General features: G+C 34.1%; 1 long non-coding RNA gene across 1 annotated transcript in view; it reads left to right on the forward strand.

Moving 5' to 3' along the window:
* LOC141372811 (uncharacterized) overlaps positions 1-16,751 on the forward strand; it is a 57,628-nt gene extending 40,877 nt beyond the window's left edge. Inside the window, exon 3 of the long non-coding RNA XR_012378251.1 lies at positions 16,619-16,751. This is a non-coding gene — a long non-coding RNA (uncharacterized lncRNA). The remainder of the gene's footprint in view (positions 1-16,618) is intronic.
* Positions 16,752-20,387: the final 3,636 nt, after the last annotated feature.

Below are 20,387 nucleotides of genomic sequence, written 5' to 3' on the forward strand. Positions count from 1 at the left end.
ATTCCAAGGACAGGGAAGTGAGTGAGGAACCTCTCATTATCCAGGTGAGGCTCACAGGTCAACCAGCAGTCAAGTTTTCTTGATGACCTCCTCCAATGGTCTGCCAATCTGAATTTGGAAAGGAAGGGACAAAGTAAAATTTTTTACCTTCCTCTCTCAAGCAGGCACCATAGACAGATCCAAGAGAGCTGACTTTGATGAGAAGTCTCACCCTTTGCTGGCTTCTGCCAGTTTTCTCAGGATGTCTGCAGGCTCTGGAGTGAGTGGGGTATCCCAGCAGTTCTCATCCTAATTAACAGAAACTGTAGAGGAGGAGAAATAAATTTCCTTCCATACTTGATGGTGAATCTTTGGCTGGGACTCCCTTTTCTCTAGGACACCTCATAAATGGGTAAGCTTATCTAGTTAAAAGTTCTCTACTGTGGCCCCTGTAATTCAAGATTTTCTTTGGTAAAGTTGACTTGTTCGCTTAGCCTTGAAATTTTATTCATCTAAGGCCTCACCCCACACTGAATACAGTCCAGCTTAAATTGGACCATTTCCAATTTCTAAGTTGGGCCCAGTCTGACTTCAGGCCCAGTCCAGTTTCCCATTCAGACCTAGTCCATCTCAGGACCCAGTCTGGTCTCCAAGTTGGACCCATTCTGTCCCTGGACCCAGTCTGATTTCTAAGTTGGCCCAGTCTGACTCCAGCCTGTTTCTGGACCCAGTTTGGGAAAAGAAATGCTCAAAGTCTGAATGCTCATAATGCAAAAGCTGTGGAGCTAGGATCTGAATGGGACTTACCCATGACCTTCAGAGACAGTGAGAAAGTAGCGAGTTCAAGGGGCTCCACCGGTACCTGCATCTTGTTGCTTATTGTTCCTGGGGACCTCTGAGAGTCTCTTTTGGTTCCCTCCTCTGATATCAGAACTGTTAAAAGATAAATTGAAGTATATTAAATATTTTAAGAATTTATTTGAACAAAAATTGATTTGAATCAGGCAGCATGCAATCTAACAGAAAGGAGCTCTGAGTTGCTGTACAAAATGAGACTTACAGACAGAAGGAAGCAGGAACAAGGAAGTCATACTACACAAAAAAAGCAGATTGGTTATTGTAAGGTTACTCTCCTTTAGAGGATGGCAGAAGTCTATTAGGCAGATTAGCGAACTAATACTGATTGGGCAATTCCTGACTGACTAGTTTAAGATTACACTTCCAGGAAATGCTGAAACTATGATTAAGTTAAGTCTTGGTTTGACATGGGCTTAGCATAAATACTCTATTTTGGGCTAGTTGTCTTGTTTTTAACAGTATACATATGTAACTTTACATATACATAAAACTTTGACCTGAAGTTTTCTTCCTGTTAATTTCTCACTTTGGTAGTGAAGCACGATTTTGTTGTTGTTATTACTTTAGCCTTACATGTTAAAATAATTTTGCTTCTCCTTGTAAAGTTCTGCCATAAAAGAAATGTATACTTTTAGACTTTTTTCTAATTTCTCATTTTCATTGCTGTGAATTTTACCTAAAAAGGCCTTATTAGATGAATTCCTTGATAGTAGTCTGAATTATCTTTATTCCAAATAACAGTATGAATTCAAATTTAGATTAGATGGATCTTATTGCCAACTCTTTCGGGGAACCATCCATCAAATTAGAGACAAAATCAGCTCCTTTGACTTAGCTCTAAAAGTTAATTTTAAAACTTGATGAAGTAAAAATTTGAAACATGTACTTTCACATATCTTTAAATTTGGAATTTAAAGTCATTTTTATTTAATACAAACTCCCAAATTCAAGCAAGCTGTGCTACTGGCATATAATCAGGTCTCTGAAGAATAAGAGTTCATACAGTAATACTAGCAGGAGTAGTACTGTGTAAAGAGAAAAGGGTAAAAACAAATGTAGTTTCAATATTTCCTAGAGTGATAAATATTGAGATTTTTCATCAACTCTCCAACCCATGTTCCCCAAACCACAAGTTTATTTTTTGTCAATTATAACTGTGAAAATGTGTTTTCCAAGGTGAAAAAAATTAAGTCTGACCTATGAATTCTAATTTTGGTGATTCCCAAATTAATGATATTGTCTTGAGCAGACATTCCATCCCTCTGTCTCATCCCTCTTCTTACAAATTGAAGAAGTAAGAATGGTCCATTCTTTAATGTATTGGTGCAGACTAAGACTTTTTAAATTTATAGGAATTGATAGTCCTTGAACCATAACTGAATCCTTCCAGAGGATAGAAAGTCTATTCTGTAGTTAAAACACCTCTTTATTCTCTGTTGACCTTTTTCTATCCTTATTCCAGCATTTAATGACCTTCACTTAAAATGAAACTTTCCTTACAAGTAGAATTTAGATCTTTTTCCTTCTGTTCTTGCTCCGCTGGAGAAAAGAAACACATAGACTTTAAAATCAGAGTGTCTCATATCATTGCCTAGAAAGACTAAATGGTTTAAAGTGTCATTAATACTTGGTGATATTTCACTATCATGGCATGGTTAGAGCAGAGGACATTTATATAAATTAAGCAAACAATTGCTGAGAAAAAGTACATTTAATGAAACAGTATCTTTGAGTTTTGTTTGCTTATGTATTTTCTAATCTACAAAATGTAATTGTCAATGCTCCCTATTATCATTAGTGCAAATTAGAAAGTGAGTTTCTCTAATCTGTGATTTATTAATGGGAAAAAGTTGAGATTACATTGCTTACTGGGAAATAGGCAGAATACTGCAACCATAGGAACCTAGAATAATAGAGAATACAGTACTGTGATTCAAGAAGTTCAGAATAAACCAATGTACCAGGAGCAGTAATCAGGGTAATGGAAAACAGTTCCCTATAACAAGATGCAGTAGCTTCTTTATGCCAGTAGGGTATTAATAATGCCCTAGAAGAAGTAACTGGAATTCTAAATGAATTGTTAATTCCAGGAGAGCATCAGGTGAAGCCAGCCATTTTACCATCTCTCCTTTTCTTCCATCAAGTTTTGGTGATGTTGGAACAGACTGCTATTTTTGTTTTTAGAAAAACTCTTGAGAAGGGGGTGCCTTGGTGGCTCAGTTGGTTAAGCATCTGCCTTCAGCTCAGGTCATGGTCCCAGGGTCCTGGGATGCAGTTGAATTGGGCTCCGTGCTCAGCGGGAAGCCTGCTTCTCCCTCTCTACTCCCCCTACTTGTATTCCCTTTCTTGCTCTCTCTCTCTGTGTCAAATAAATAAATAAAATATTAAAAAACTCTTGAGAGGGAGATATTTTATTTAGGATGGCATAATTTCTCCCAGTGTCTAACTTTGTTCCCTCTTGTTTCTTTAGCAGAAATAGAGATAGCAATAAAATGCTCAATATTTTATATTCTTTCTTGCTAAGAAAACTGAGTCTGAGGCAGACAAAGTAATTTTCCCCAGCCTACTCTGAAGCTGAATCAACTATTGATAAACCTGAAATAGGAAGTTTTATCTTCTTAATATTTTTTTTTGTCACTATAGAGAATTTAAAAGATTATTAGCCAAGTGCATGGAAGAGATGGGTTATTATTTCCAAATCTTATACTCTGAGCACCTGGGTGGCTCAGTTGGTTAAGCATTTGCCTTCGGCTCAGGTCGTGATCCCAGGGTCCTGGGATGGAACCCAGTGTTAGGCTCCCTGCTCAGCAGTGAGTCTGCTTCTCCCTCTGCCTACAGCTTTGCCTGCTTATGCCCTCTATCTCAAATAAATAAGTAAAATATTTTAAAAAAGGCTCTTTGTTAACCAGAGAGCCTTGGGCTCCACCTACTTGTACTACTTTTTTAAAATAGAGTGATTCATATGTAACATTCAAATAGATTTGGAGATAAAATGAATTTATGTTGCTGAAAATGTCTACACTGTACTTACTGGCTGGTTTGATCTCTGTGGTGGCAGCATGGTGAAGAGGGAAAAACCTAGTTTGGGGTCAGAAACTTGGGTTTAAAACTTGAATCCAGCATTTATCATCTTTGTGGATTTGGAAAAATTATTCCACTTCTCTTATGCTTTTTTCCTTATTTGTAATATAGGGATAATAAGATTTAACTAAACTGTTGAAAGATTTAAATGAGAAGGTTCATGTGTTCCTCTTAATGTTCTCTTCTCCTACCTTTTGTCATACTCAACTAACTGAACATTTATTGTGAGTTTCTATTCCTCCACAATATTTCTCAATAATCCAACCTAATTAATCATTTTATCCCAAGACAATTAGAGTTAACCAATGTGAGAAAATTGACAGTGGAAATTTACTCAAGAACCCTATTGCTTTGGCTTTTAAAATCAAGTAAGTGTTAGCTGATTTTTTTCATCAAATTGGCTGCCTTTTTCACTATTTAATCAAAATGACAAATAGGCACTTTGGTTATTGAGTAGACTTAGGTGTTAGGAATATTGCTTCTGTAACCTGGGGTTGCATCTGCAAATTAGTTTACTAAATAGAAATAATCAACTAAGAGTTTGTTTATGGAACTAAATTGTTCATCACACAAAATGAATTTTGAACACAGCGTTTTTTTTTTTTTTCCTGGCATGAGCAAAAGAACATCGCTGCCAGGAAACAGTCTGGGCCTAACATAGGATTACTCTCTTTGTGAATTTGCAAATCGGTAGAACTGCTCAGCCATTGGAAAGGGGAGATAACTCTGCAACCTGTACCTAAGAAAAACTGGCATTAAAAATAAACCCAAATTCAAATAACAACCAACATCCCAATTTTCTTCTATTTAATGTAATAAAGCAATTAAAATGATATTGTATAATCTTCTCAAAAAAAAAAAAGCGTCCCATATCTTCCAGATAAAAATATTCCACTTGATATTTCTGCTCTTGGAGAATGTGTTGTAAATATACTGTTTCAAATATTTTTTATATTTGTCACAAAAATCCCTTTTACTAGTCTATCAAGATGAAACCTGAGATTGATTTAAAGGATAATTATATAACTACGAACTTTTTTTAGACTAGACATTATTTATGTAGGAGACAGTGCTGTTTTACTAACTGTTGTGTTTGAGGAGGTAAATATATGTTTGGAACATAAAAATATTTTACACTGCTAGACATAGAACATTTATTTAAAAGATGTACTTGGTTGGCTGATTGGATATATTTCATAGAATTGTATATAGGTTAATATACACTGTTAAGTGTACTCCTTTTTGTATGAAAAATGTGCACACCTTTTTGTGATATTAGTAAAATTTTATTATAAATGAAAATGTTACAGTAGTTTCATAATGTTTGAGCAGACTAACAAAATATAGTCACTTGGCATACACATGCCCTTCCTTCCTTCCTTCCTTCCTTCCTTCCTTCCTTCCTTCCTTCCTTCCTTCCTTCCTTCCTTCCTTCCTTCCTTCCTTCCAAGTTTAAGTAAACTCTACTCTCAATATGGGGCTTGAACCCATGACCCCAAGATCAAGAGTTGCACACTCTTCCAACTGAGCTAGTCAGGCCCCCCTTTACATATGTTCTTTCCATTAAAACTAATGTGTGTCTTTGACAGAAAGAACAAATCCAGTGCTTTTGATCAATCTAATGAAAATTCACATTCCTTTGATCTTGTAAATTACCTCCATGGGTAGCTAGAAAATGTAAACGAGCAAATGAGTAGGTATGCCCAAACCAGTTGAAAAGCCTGTAACATTAAACTCAGTCATTGTTATCTATAACATATTAAGTCACTGATTGTATTTTATCTTCTGCCGATTTTTGTTCAATATTAATCATCAAATCCATCAAAAACATAAACTTGATTATTTTTTCCTGTTGTATGTAGAGTTTCTTCGGTAAGCATTTCAGATACCTTGGAGCTATAAAGTTTGCTTTGTTAGAAGTTTTTTTTTTAAACCATCAAAACTCAGCTTTATTGTGGCTCCAGTATTAAAAATGTATTTTGCTTTAAATCACAATTTCTGAAACAAATAATACATTATATGTTAAAACAAAGAAGATAGTAGGAAGGGTAAAATGAAGGAGGGGGAATCGGAGGTGGAGACGAACCGTGAGAGACTATGGACTCTAAGAAACAAACTGAGGGTTCTAGAGGGGAGGTGGGTGGGGGGATGGATTAGCCTGGTGATGGGTATTAAAGAGGGTATTGAATGGAGCAATGGGTGTTATTATACGCAAACAATGAATCATGGAACACTACATCAAAAACTAATGTAATGTATGGTGATTAACATAATAAAATAAAAAAAATCACAATTTTATTCACAAGCTCTAAAAAGTCCCCTGTTACTGCTGCTCATAGATGATACAAATATTTTTTTATTTAGGTCAGTGATTTCATTGGAGAAACAGGAGTAAAATGTGAGTCAAATGACTCCAAAATAGTAAAATTTGATATTTCTTATTCATTTTTGTTTCAAAATGGAAGATATTTTCCTGATAATACAAATCATGGTAAAAATTATGAAACAGAAAAATTTGAAGTTCCCTTGTAATCTCACCTTATAAAGCTATTTACTATTAATGTTTTAGTATATTTCCTTCCATCCTTTTAAATTATACATATATATTTACATATCATAACTATACATTATATATATATATATATATATATAAGAATGCATGTGCTTATTTAACTTAAAGGTATTTTGTGGACTCCTTTTCAAGTTAATACAAAAGTGATTGTTTTGAGAAGTTATTTAATGTTATTTCCACGATGAACATTCCATTTTTTCTTTATGATTGTAACATTTCAATAAACATCTTTGTATTTATACCTTTGTTCTATTATTTGACTATTTTCTCATATATTACTGAATCAAATAGTATGTAATTTTGAAAGATAATGAGGTGGCTCTCCTAAAAATTGTTTTCAAACTACATATCAAAACTATTTCCGTGTCTATTGTCTCATACCATGCATCTTAAAACTGCCAATCTGGTAGGTTATAAGACAATATGATTTTATTATTTTTATTTGAATTTTTTAAATTAAGGAATTTTTCATATTTCATTTGTATATCGCAATATGATTCACCACCATGGTATTAGCTAACATCTCTTATCACATAACATAATTATAATTTCTTTTCTGTGGTGGGAAACATTTAAGGTCTAGTCTCAGGATCTTTGAAGTATATAGTTAGAGTACTTTTGACTCTAGTCACCATGCAGTGCATTAGAACTCCAGGACTTCTTTGTCTTTTAGCTGTAAGTTTGCACTTTTTACCAACATCTCCCCGGCTCCCCTGTTGCCCAGTCCCTGGTAACCATCATTGCACCTCTCTGTTTCTACGAGTTTGGCTTTTTTAGATTCTACATTTAAGTGATATTATTCAGTATTTGTCTTCTTTGTCTGGATTATTTCATTTAGCGTGATGCCCCAAGTTCCATCCATGTCTCAAATGGATGGATTTCCTTCTTTCTTATAGCTGCATAATATTCCATTGTGTGTATGTGTGTGTGCATGCGCGCGCGCGCATGTGTGTGTGTGAGTGAGAGAGAGAGAGAGAGAGAGAGAGAGAGAGAGTGATCAGTCACAGTTTTATCCATTCATCTGTTGATGGATGCATAGGTTGTTTCCATGTCTTGGAATAATGCTGCAGTAAACAGGAGTGCAGATATGTCTTCTAACAGGTATGATGTGATAATCTCATTGTGCTTTTGATTTGCATTTCCCTGATTATTAGTGATGAGCATTTCTTTAGGTATCTATTGGCTGTTTGTATGTCTTCTTTGGAAAAATATTCAGGTTTTTTGCCCATTTTTTAATCAGATTTTTTTTGTTATTTAGTTGTATGAGTTTTTATGTATCTTGGATATTAACCCTTTATTGGATATATGGTTACAAATATTTTCTCCCACTCTGTAAGTTACTTTTTCATCATATTGTTTTTTTTTTTTTTTTTTGCTATGCAGAAGCATTTTCTTTTATTTCTTTTCTTTTTTTATTGAGGTAAAATTAATGTTATACACTTTCATATGCGTAGCATAATGATTCAATATTTGTATATATATTGTAAAATGATCACAATAAGTCTAGTTAATACCTGTCACTATACATAGTTACACATTTTTTCTTGTGATCAGAAATTTTAAGATTTATTCTCTTAGCAACCTTCAGATATACAAAGATTATTATTAACTATAGTTATCATGCTGTGTATTACATTTCTTTTATTTATTTTATATCTGGAAGTTTATACCTTTTGACCCTCTTTATTCATTTTGCTTACCCCCCATCTCCTGCCTTTGGCAGCCACCAATCTGTTCTGTATTATTATAACATAATAATATGGTACATAATCTTAGAATCTTATATACTAGGGATATTGCCTGTCTATTGTATACACTATGATGTATTTCTGCTATCTTTTAATTTTGTTCATAATGGTTTTGCCTTAAAAAGCTTTTAAATTAATGTATAGTTATATAACTTTATAGTTTTGGATTTCTTATACCTAAGAAAGATCTCCTCTTTTTTCTTAAGTATTAAAATAATATACTCCTGTTTGACTATAGTAATTTTATGTATAAAAGAACTTAAATATTAATACATCTGGATTTTGTCTGAGGCAGAGACTCAATATTTTTCCAAATGTTGGGAAAAATTATATTTATTCATTTTTCCGTCTGATTTGAAATGCCACATTTATAATATGATAGTTTCCATATATTTATGGATTTGGATCTTATTTAGTCTTTTTCACTTCTATATTCCTATGCCAATGATATATTGTTTTAATAATTGTAGCTTTTAATAAATTTTGCCCAGTAGAACAGATACTTCTTATTTTTCTCTTTCAAAATTTTTTTATCTTTCTGCTTTGTGCGTGCTAAAAAAAAAAAAAAATTTTATATTTGGGATGGCTGGGTGGTTCAGTTGGTTAAGCATCTGACTCTTGATTTCAGCTCAGGTCATGATCTCAGGGTTGTGAGATTGAGACCCATGTCGGGCTCCATGTTCAGCATCTTAAGCAGGCTCCATGCCCAGCATGGAGATTCTCTCTCCCACTTTCTCTGCCCCTACTGCCTTTCCCCTGCCCCGCTCTCTCTCTCTCTCCCCTCCAAAATTTATTGTCCTCATAAATTTACTGTTCTTCATGAAATTAACCATAGTTTTGGTATATTCCATACCATTACTACATTCTATTTCTATTAGTTCTTTAGGAATTTAATTAAAAGTGCATTGAATTTATAAATTGTACTGGAGAAAACTGAAACCTTTACAGTATTGAGTTCTCCCATCTAAAAATCTTTTATGTGTATCAGTAAAGTTTTATAGTTTTCTTCACAGGGGTTTTATGTGGTTCTTTTTAGGTTTATTTCTATGAATAATATAGCTTATATTTCAGTAGGACTGTGAATACAACAATTGAATTCAAACATCTAAAAATTATTACTAATGCTTAGGATTTACTAATTTGGTGTATTAATATTGTAATTTAGTCACTAAATTTTGTTACAGATTTCAGAATTTTTACTCTTGCCTTTTTTTGGGTAGAAAATGATATCATTTGTAAATCATGATAATTTGTTTGCTTGCTTATCTATATGTACCTGTCTTCTTTTTCTTGTTTCATTGTATTGACTAGAAACTTCAGAGCAATATCAAATAATGGAAATGATAACAAATATCCTTGTTTATCCCTGACTTTTGTAGAAGTGCTTTTAATTTTTTTCACTATTAGGTATGATGATGCTAATTTTTTCCTGTTAGACTGAATCACATTAAGGAAGTTTTATTCGTAATATAGGAATAGATAAATTATATGTAATGTTTTTTATCAGTTTTAGAAATAAATGGTTTAATCTATAGATCTGTCAACATAATGAACTACAGAATTGAATTTCTTAAGTTCAGTTATCTTTGTTTTTCTGGAATAAAGTCAACTTGGTCATGTTGCAATGTGCTTTTGATTTAATTGTGGATTTGATTTGCTAATATTTTAATTAGGATTTTTTTTCCATTATACTCTCAAATGAGATTTCTTTGTAGTTATTGAGTATGTGGGTGGGTGTGAACTCACAGGTGGGTATACAAAATCAATTAGTTTTTTATTAAAGTTATACTAGCTTCATAAAATCAATAGTGAAAACCTCTATTTTCTATAACAATTTAAATGACTTAGAATTAGTCTGTTCTTTGAATTTGTCTGGGATATCATCTTGGTCTGGTGCTCTAGGAGAAAGGTAGATGTTTGATAATGTTCTCATCTTTATAATTCATTATATCAAATCTGCAGTTTGTTATTCAAGTCTTCTGGCTTGTTATTTTATGCCTACTTGGCCTATCAACTTCTGAGGAAGTTTTCAGTTTCCAGTTACGCATGTGATCTTCTTTCATGTATTTATGATATTTTTCTTTATAAATTTTGACTAATTATTTGGAGCAGAAGTGTTATTTTAGCTTGGATTCAAGGGCAAGCAGTTTCTAGAAAGTTTAGGTAAGAGAGTGGGAAGTTGGGACAGAGAAACTAGGGAGGCTACTAAAGGGTGCATTAGCAAGCAATTTACCACTGTGAGCAACTGTAGCTTACTGCCTCTGGGAACTCCCAGGAGCCAGTGTAGAAAATGAACTTCAGAGTTATCTTTGCCAAGTTGGTGAGAGAGCTGGGATATTTATCCATCCACTGTAGTCAATTGGTTGAGACCTACTCGAGGTTGTCAGTTATTCTCCAGAATTTCTGGCCTATTTTGTCTGCAATCAGTGTGGGCTCTGGTAACCAAAGAAAACCAGCATTAAGAAAAGAAACAAATAAACATAATTCAGGTGTCTGGCAGTTGGAAGTCCATCCTGAGTAAGAGTGAAACAGCATTTGCTACAGTGTTCACAAATGTTACAGGTTTGTGATACTTTGTACCTTTTAATGAATTCATTCATCTTATATTAATTCATTCTTTTATTGAACAAATGTTTACTTTCACACAAAAATAATAGTTCACTGGTACATAATTCTAGAATCATAATCCTTCTCTCAAAGGAATTTCTCAACATCTGATTCATAGGCTGGGTTTTCAGAGCAATACTCTTCTGAAAAATCATTACTTCTATTGATTTAACTATTTAGCCAGTCATTTTTTTTTAAAGATTACTAAAATGGCTGCCCTTCTCTTGTGCTCTTTTTAAAAAATAGATGTTTACCCCCCAAAAAAACAAATACAATTCAATATTCTCACATCTCATTGAGACTTCTACTTAGAATTTTTAAAAAGTTCTCTCCTGTTTCCAGAATTACATATTCACTGGTAGTTATTTGTTCTAATCCCCCAGTTTGGTCACCTTCTTTTTTGGCTTCTGATTTTCTTTTCATTTTTAAGTATCTGCTGTTGTCATGTTGATAATGATGAAAATGACTAACTTAGATTCATAATTAATGTTAGCAGGTAGATTAGTAGTTCCAGACCTTTCCATGGAAGATCCAATTTTAAAAAGTGGAGAAAGACATAGTATTGTTAATTTTTATATTTAATATATAAGTTAATTGAAAAGCTATTATTTACTATTACAGTTTTATGAAAGAAAGGATATTTTAATTCCTCTGAAGTAGGAAAGATATAATCTCTTTCATAGTACATTCTTACAACATTGATCTTTATTTTCTCTCTTCATAGTTTAATGGAAGTTTTCTCTCTCGAGGGGTAGGGACTAGGTGCTACTGTGGTCACAGTTTCACCCTCAGGCCTCACTTATAGTTATCTGTTCCATGAGCAGTGGAGGATATTTTCAGGTGGCTAAGCTCTCGTTCATTCAGGTGCACATAATTAAGTGAAGCCTGGGTGCAAATGTTGTGGTTACATTCTATACCTGAGGGGCTTTGGTGGGCTTCCCAAAATCTATTAGTTTAGTCTCTTTAATGATTCCTCTAACCTGTTTTGGTCAGAAAAGATACTCTCTTGACTTCATGACTTTTTTTCCAGCTCCACAAACTAGTACTAGTGGAAGTTAGTACTACCTTTCAGAATGTTCTCCATTTACCTTTGTGGCTCACTCTGTGCTTGTGAAGTGGAGTTTACACCCTAGGTTTGGTGAAGTTTTTATTCTTCTTTGCTACTGTTTTTTTAAAGCTGTATGAAATTGGGGCCTTTCTTGGCTTAAGTATGGGTTAAAGTTTAATAGGCTCTTTTTGGTGGATATTGAGGTGTTTGTGTATCCTATGGATATTTATAGGTTACTTACCTCGGGCCTTCATAGTTACCAGGAATGAATGGTCTGGATATTTTAGGCAATTAAGAAAAGCATGTATTCAATAGGAAAGAGAGGAGGAAGGAAACTTACTGTTAGTTCCTACTAGGTGCTAGGAAGTGCTATGTTCATCAGGTTTTTCTAAAACTCAAAAGGTAGTCATTTTGAGGTAGGGATTGTTATTATCTTTGACAGAGGAAGGAATAGGAGCTCAGTTTAAGCACCTTATTCTTTTTCATGTAACTAGTTAGTGGCAGGACTTGGATAGAACATAGATCTCTGACTCCTTAATCCTTATTTTTTTTCAACAGTGCACTATCTTTTCTTTTTTTTTTTTAATGTTAACAGATTTCATGTTTATTATAGCACTCTACCTTTTCTAATGAATTTATTGAACTGCCATAATTCTTTACTGCATATTTAATGAGCACATAGCCAAATAATTACTAATGACTTACCTGAAAGTTATTTTTTTTTAAATAGGGTTTGTTTATTTTAGACTCCGAAATACTAATCAAATTCTTCCTTTGATTCTAGTTCCTAGGATAAAAATAAGTTTAAACTAATTGGTGTTATTAATTACTTTGAACATTTATACATAATTTCAGGGACTTCATGAATCTCTCTGTTGTCCATCCATGAACCCAAGGATAAAGTCTTGTCTTAGAAAGAAGGGATTATCACATTGGTCAGTTCTTATCGTATGACACTATGTCTCCCTTGAGACTAAACATTTAATGATATAAGAAAAGATATTGTTAGATCCTAGCAGTTAATGGGAAATGTAGCTTTTCAAGACCTATATTTTATATACTACTTAATATGCTCTTTCTGAGACAGTTAGTATATATATGTGACATACACTATCACCTGTATTTTTTTACTCCTTATCTTTTAGTTCTCTAAGCTCAATTACCTGGCCTTTCCTTAAGATTTTCTCTCCTGGACCACACTGGCCTAGATGTTTACATGTTAAATTATAGTTGAATTTGATGACCTTACAGATAATAAATTGTTGAATCATAATAAACTTGCTAGCTTAGCTTTTTATTTGGAGAAGAATTTCAGGTGGCCAAATCCTTGCATGCTGGTTTCTCATGGGATATAAAAGTCTGATATTCTTTGTGCTTGTATATGGATGTGTAAGAACTACTGCACAGACTTATAATGAAAACTCTTCAAGTTGTTTTTGACTGCATATGATGAAAAAAAGTGCTATTAATTTTAATGGGGGAAGAACAGTATGTTGATTTTCTGTCCATTTGTGAGACAGGTTATACAGGCCATTACTGAAATACTGTTCCTTATTAAAATTCCTTTACACATTGAAATATTTCATTGTCTGTTGATGGTGGTATATTCATATAATGTAGATAAGTTATGGATGAATCCATTGTCTCACCATTTCTTTAAATGCCAAGCAGTGCTTTTGATGGATAATGGCTATGCATAATTGATTTGCTTAAGAATTTATGAGATCAGGCTCTGCAGCCAAATGTAAGGTTAGGAAGATGTAGGGTAGTTGGACAAGGTTCTGAATTCATGTGATACAAAGACCTGACTCAGCACGGAGACCACAAACCAGCCTTGGGCTAGATGCAGCCCCAGCTCTTTTGTTGTTTGGACTGAACAATGTTTTAAAAACAATTTGAACTACTTCTCAACATGTCAGTTTTACAGAAAATCCTTGGGTTTTGCCTTTCATTGCAAAATTAGAAGCACTGGCATCACTGGCCGGATTTCTTGAGCTAAGGATCAGCAGCAGAATGAAACATAGTTTCCTTTTTGTTTATGTGATTGAGTCATAATTTCAGTTGCCATAAATCATTGCAGTTCTATTGTTTTCTTTTGTAGAGAAGAGGAATGATTTCTTGTATTTTTATCTTTATCAAAAGAGGGAAAATGAATGATAAGCTGAGAGGTTAGCATGTGGGAGACAGCATACATCTTTGCAAAAGTGAAGATTATTCCTATGTGTTTAATGTGCAAAATGTGCTTTTGTCCAAAAATACAACTTAAAATGCCATTATGTAAGCAATCATGGTAAGAAATATGATCGATAAATGGAAAACTTATTTGATGAGAAACTTAATGATCTGGGAAAAGATTCCAATTTTTTTTAAACTGGGCTTGCTTTTAGATTAAAAAAAAATCTGAGTAATACTGCCATAAAATTGAGTTAAGTAGTACCTATGAAAATACAAAATTGGCAGCAAGACTTAATTCCAACAAGAAATGTTAGCTCCGATTGTCAAAGAAATAGCTGATATCTTAAAAGATAAGCGGGAGGAAGAAGTTAAAATATTTATGTCATATTCTGTTGCAGCTGACAAAAGCCCAGACGTAACAAATATCATCTGGTTAGCAGTATTTGTACATGTTATAAATGAAAATATACATGAGACTGAAGAAATTTTGAATATAAAGCCAATAAGAGGCACAACATCAAAAAACAAACTGTGTTGAGGAAGTCTTGAAATGCTTAATGGAGACTGGCTAAGAAATATTAGGGAGTGACTAATATAAGGTGGCACCTCCATGGAAATTCAGGTTAACATCAAACTTCTTCTGAGATGAAAATCTCAGATGGTAAAATTTGGAGGGACACATTGTAATTTGCCAGGAATTACTTTGTACCAAATGGTTAAAAAAAAAAAAAAAAAGACTGTCTTGGTTGGAATAAGTGACACAAATTGGAAGTGCTTCTGTGGTATGAAATGTAGAGAGCACAATGCTGGATTTGATGCCCTGGAAGCACAATTGAGTAACTTGTCTGTTGTATGCAGAGTCTAGTAACTTAGTTGTGACATTTTAATTGCATTGAAAAGTTTCTTATTTTCAAGAGTTGAAAGAAATTGGTTTGCTCATGTCATCTTGGGAAAATTTCTACTTCAGCTCACCAGAGACTCAGGGATGAATCTTGAGCTTTTTGGTTAATGTTACAACCCATCTAAACCCTTTAAAAGGAACTTCACAAGTGGTTACTAATGAATTTATGTGTCCATGTCAAGCAAAACTGTATGTTTGGGAAACTCATATGAAAAGGAATATTGTGGTTTATGTTCCTTTGATGAAAGTGGCTCCAGAAGTAACAGTTATGGATTAAACTATATTCCCCCAAAAGGAACTGAATTCCAGAAGATATTCTCTGATTTCAAAGTTTATAAAGATGTACTAACATTTAGTTTTAATCAAATTAAGCTCTCTCAATTAACTTTAATCATGAGAACAGAGAGCTTCAAATGGAAGTTTCTGAATTGCATAAATGTTTTCTGAAAACTGAATAGAAGTTCTAGAATACTAGAATTCTACAAATGACTTTGTATGGTAATTTTCTTAATTGTAAAAAACCATTGTGCAAAGATTTTATACATGTCCAGATGTGCTTATGTTTGTGAACAGCTATTTTCTTAATAAAACTCCCTACTAAAGGCTGAATTCTGTATCAATGTAAAATACTCAACTAGGCATGGCCATCTTGGTGTAGAAGAGAGGATGAATTTTCCAGTTCTAAATCAAAGAAGCAATTCATTAGGAAAGACAAATTTAATACTTAATAGCTTCTCTTTATTAAATATATATATTTAAGGTTCAATTTAAAATATAATCCCAACTATAATACATGTTTGCATTATTATATATATTCAAACTGTAATTCAATTAAAATAAACAATATTTATTAACAGTTAATACTTTTTTTTTAAGTCAGTCTTACTTTACTCTTTTATTGTCTTCCTGGAACCAAAAGGACTTGAATTTGAGACCCTTTGCTCAGTATTTCATCTTAGCAAATGAAAAGCAGAAATCTGGTTTTGCCCTCTACACACCTTTCAAATAATGACTGGAAGCTGTTGCTGATTGACTTTTCTCAAGAGGCACAGGCTAATTACTATGTTTACCATGACAGTGGCCTTTGGTGAAGTAGTAGACTACTTACTTCTTCATTTACCTTTCCTCAAACCTGCTAAAATTGTTGGTGTTCCTTTCAAAATGCTGCACATTTTAAGTAACTTGAAGCAAGTCTTCAATCAAATGGAAATAAATTATAGATTCTCACTAAAGTGAACACATTCTAATTTTGAGATTTTAGAAAAAAACACATATAAATAATACTATCCTTAATATTTTTATTACAGTATCACCTGTATGTATCTCCTGTAACAACACAATGTTCTGTGTACTTAATGGTCACAATTACTGTTAGTGATTTTGATTTTCTTGATTAGAATATCAACTCCACAAGGACAGTACTTTACAAATGTTAACTAATAACATTCTAAATACCCAGTAGAGTTCCTGGCATACATTAGATACTCAATAAATGTATGATGAAATGTTTTTTAAAGATAGCTGAAAAAAATCCAGTATTTGAGTAATATGTATTAACCAGACTAGGCTAAATTGCATTCTTGTTAATAAACAACCTCCAAATCTTAATGGTTTAACATACAGAAGTTTATTTCTTGCTTCTGCAACAGGTCCCTGTGGTTGATAAAGGACTCTGCACCCAGGTTGATGGAGGCTCCAGTCTTGTGGTGGCACCATCTAGAATTGAGGTCTCCATTCAGACATCATGTCAGGGGAAGAGAGAGACTGGAGAATCATATACAGGCTTATATGATTATATATATATATGATATATTATATCTGGCCAAAGATATAAGCCTACTTATATCTTTGGCCAGAAGTGGTTGTATGTCTTCACTGAGGTGCAGAGAGACTGGGAATATAATACATAGATATAGATAATTTATAATATGTAAATAGAATATTTGGATATTTGGTAAGTGTTACTGTCTCTGCTACAAATAAACCAGTGACTGCTACTATAAACCAGTGACTAATTGTTACCTGAAGTTGCTGCATGTCACTCCTAAGACTGTTGTTAAACCCTTTGGTACAAATTTCCAGATAAGAAAAAAAGTCATCCCCTAAGAGGACTGTAAGGCAGGCTGCTATTATCACTCATTAGGGACTCCTGGAAATTTACAGTAATGTCACACTGTTTAAAGTGCTCTTTGAACTATATTTGACTGACAGTACCACATGGGCAGATTGACCCAAGATAGTGAATTCTGTTGGAGGCTAAAAGGGTGGGTCTCCAAAGTGGATCCAGAAGTGAATTCTGATAGATTATCTCCCCCTTTTCAAGGAAGGGTCTTCTTTCTTCCCTGAAGTAAGGAATCTCAGAAGTTCTATAGAAACTATTTCTAGTTGTGGATCATTTTGCTGGTTCTGCCAAGGATGCTGGAATTATTCTCCATACTGATGATCGTTTTGGGCCCTGATTCAATGTTTTTCGAAAGGTAGTCAGAATCTCATTCCTGGAAATGCTATATCTTAAAAAAAAAAAAAAAAAAAAGAAATGCTATATCTTGCATTGACTTATCAAGGGATTTCCTTCTCTAAGGAGAAATGTGGTTCTAACTCCTAAGTCAATATCATCACTTCTTTACATGTTTACAAGAAGGAATGTAAAGTTCTAAGACATCTTTCAGGTCTCTGTTTCTGAGCAAAATCTGTTTAATATGTATAATTTCTTTTTAGGCTATTTCTGTAATAACATGAAGACTCTACAGAATGATTTATAACCCTTTGCATATAGGTTAGGAACAGAATCATTCACCCAATAAATGTTTATTGAGAAGAAAGTGCGCATAAAGAATGAAGATAACTGATGATAATTGTTGAATAACACAAAGATGAATGGGATACAATGACTACCTTTGAGGTGCTCAAATTCTGGCTAGAGAAAGACATGTCAGTGGATAATTCTGGCACATTGAGATTACTATAATTTATGAATAAAGTGAAAGAAAGGAAGGAGAGCTTTTTCCTTCTGTATGGATTTCAGGAAAGACTTCTCAAACATTGCAGCTGACTTGTTAAAGTAGGTACTTTCTATTTGAGGCAGAGAATATCCCAAGGCAGAGGGGAGCACTGTAAGGAGAAGCCTGGCCAAAGTTAAGAAGGCATAAAAGTTGGTTACATGTATGGGAACCTAGGAGAAAAACAGTGGGCCATGCAATTGGGTTCTTATGAGGGGGGAGTGATGTAAAATAAAGAGATGTGTGGTTGCTACAATAATGGCTTCCAAGGAATCATGCTTCCTGGAAGACTCATCTTGTATAATATCTTCTCAGATTGACTAGGTTTGACCATGTGATATATACAGAGGCATGATAAATGTTCATGTGGGAGACATGCCTGCTTGGAGCCCTGAGACTCTCATGGTTGAAGAAGCCCAGATTATCCTCCTTGAGGATGAGTGATCCCATGGAAAAGAAGTAACAACATGGAGAGAGATTCTAAGAAAGTAGGCAGACCACATGTAGACAGATCCAAGAAACAGATCCAAGAGACAGGGAGAGAGAGATATTAGAGACAGAGCCAGTGAGAGGGAGGGAGGCACCATGTATAGAGAGAACCCATGAAAAGAAAGGGACCATGTGAATATATGAGTTTATGACAGGAATTCATCCCTAGTGGATAAGCAGGCTGAATTTGGTCATATGTGAACTTAGGCAAGATTAGCAGACGCACCAACCAGCCAACACACAGAATTGTGAGAGGTAAAAATCGTTATTATAGTTTTAAGGTACTAAGTTTTGGAACAGTTTCTTATGAAGCAATAGATAAGAGATACAGAAGGTAAATTAATTTATTCAACAAATATTGAGTTTATTGAGTATCTACTATGTGCCAGGAACTCTGCTGAATTGAGATGATATTTTGCAGGGCCTTATGTTTCACGAAAAGGAGTCCTATTCTTTCTGCCCTATCTCTAGCCATTATAAATGCCATGGCTATTGTTTTAAGTGAGGTCTTAATCATATCTTGCCTATTATATTAATGTTCCAATTGTTCTCTTTCTCATTCCAGCCTTCCCCCCCCCAAAAAAAAACACAAAGCTGATCCATGTTATTCTCCTGCTTAAATCTTTAATGGCTTATTGTAGACTTCAGGTCAAATTTTAGTCTCCTTTGTATGCATTTTCTAATATCATTTATACTCTTTTACCCAATGTTCAATAACTTGTGTTTCCCTAAATATGCAGTGCTTACTCAGGTATTACAACCTTTGGATGTGTTGTCTTGGCCTGGAAGGCTTTCTCTCATTTGTTTGTCTGGAAAAAGTTTTTAAGATTTCACTTATTTATTTGACAGAGAGACAGTAAGAGAGGGAACACAAACAGGGGGAGTGGGAGAGGGATAAGCAGACTTCCTGCTGAGCAGGAAGCCCAATGTGGGGCTTGATCCCAGGACCCCCTCATGACCTGAGCTGAAGGCAGATGCTTAATGACTGAGTCACCCCAACGCCCCTGTCTGGAGAAAGTTTATATATACTTTAGGACACAGGCAAATCTATACATCTTTTTCAATACTTCCAGGTGGAACTGATCACTCTCTTGCATTTTATACTACCACTGATCATTACACATTACTGTAATATCTCAGTACTTGTCACACTATGTTCATATGCTGTTTTCCCTTCTAGATTGTGAGTTCCTTGAGGATATGGGATTCTATCTTTCTTATCTTTGTATAGGAAGCAGTTAATGCCTAGTACACAGTAGGTATTCTATAAACGTTTCTTGAATAATGCCTTTAACTTATAGGCTATAGGAAATTACTATTGTATGGGAAGAAATTTTAGAAAATTGATTCAGACATCAGTGTGGCAGAAGAAAAAACAAAGGCAAATGAACCCATTTATTAAACCATTTAAATACTTCATGGTCAAGGTGAAACATGAGCATTGTCAAAAGTAAGGTAGTAGGAATATGAAGGAGATCTACTTAAAAGACCTCTTGGAAGTAGAATGGCCATAGCATGGTGGAAATCTAAATGTGGAGGAAGAGGAAGAGTGAATATTTTGAAAAAGATTTTGTGTTGTCTAGCTTGGACAAATGGGTAGATGGTGATGCCTTTAACTGAGATAGAAAATAACAGAAGAAGAGCAGGTTTAGAGAAAAGGAAGGCATAAGAAGGAGATAAGTATCACCATACTGCCTGTTCAGAGTGAATTTCAAGGATTTGGTAGCTCTCTCTGGTTAAGGGAACTAACTATAATGAGAAAGACTCTGTTAAGCAGAAGGCTGGAAATCATTGTGGTTCTAGGAAATCTTTGTGAAAGATGATCTGTTTGGACTAGTCCTCAGAAACTCAGATTAAAGGAAAATGAACCTAGATCAGTAAATTATATGATGAATAATCTTCAAATTTCTCCCAGACTGAGCTTGATATG

Source organism: Callorhinus ursinus, unplaced genomic scaffold, assembly GCF_003265705.2.
Source record: "Callorhinus ursinus isolate GAN/ISIS: 27379988/994484 unplaced genomic scaffold, GSC_fseal_2.0 scaffold5, whole genome shotgun sequence".
Classification (NCBI taxonomy): Eukaryota; Metazoa; Chordata; class Mammalia; order Carnivora; family Otariidae; genus Callorhinus; species Callorhinus ursinus.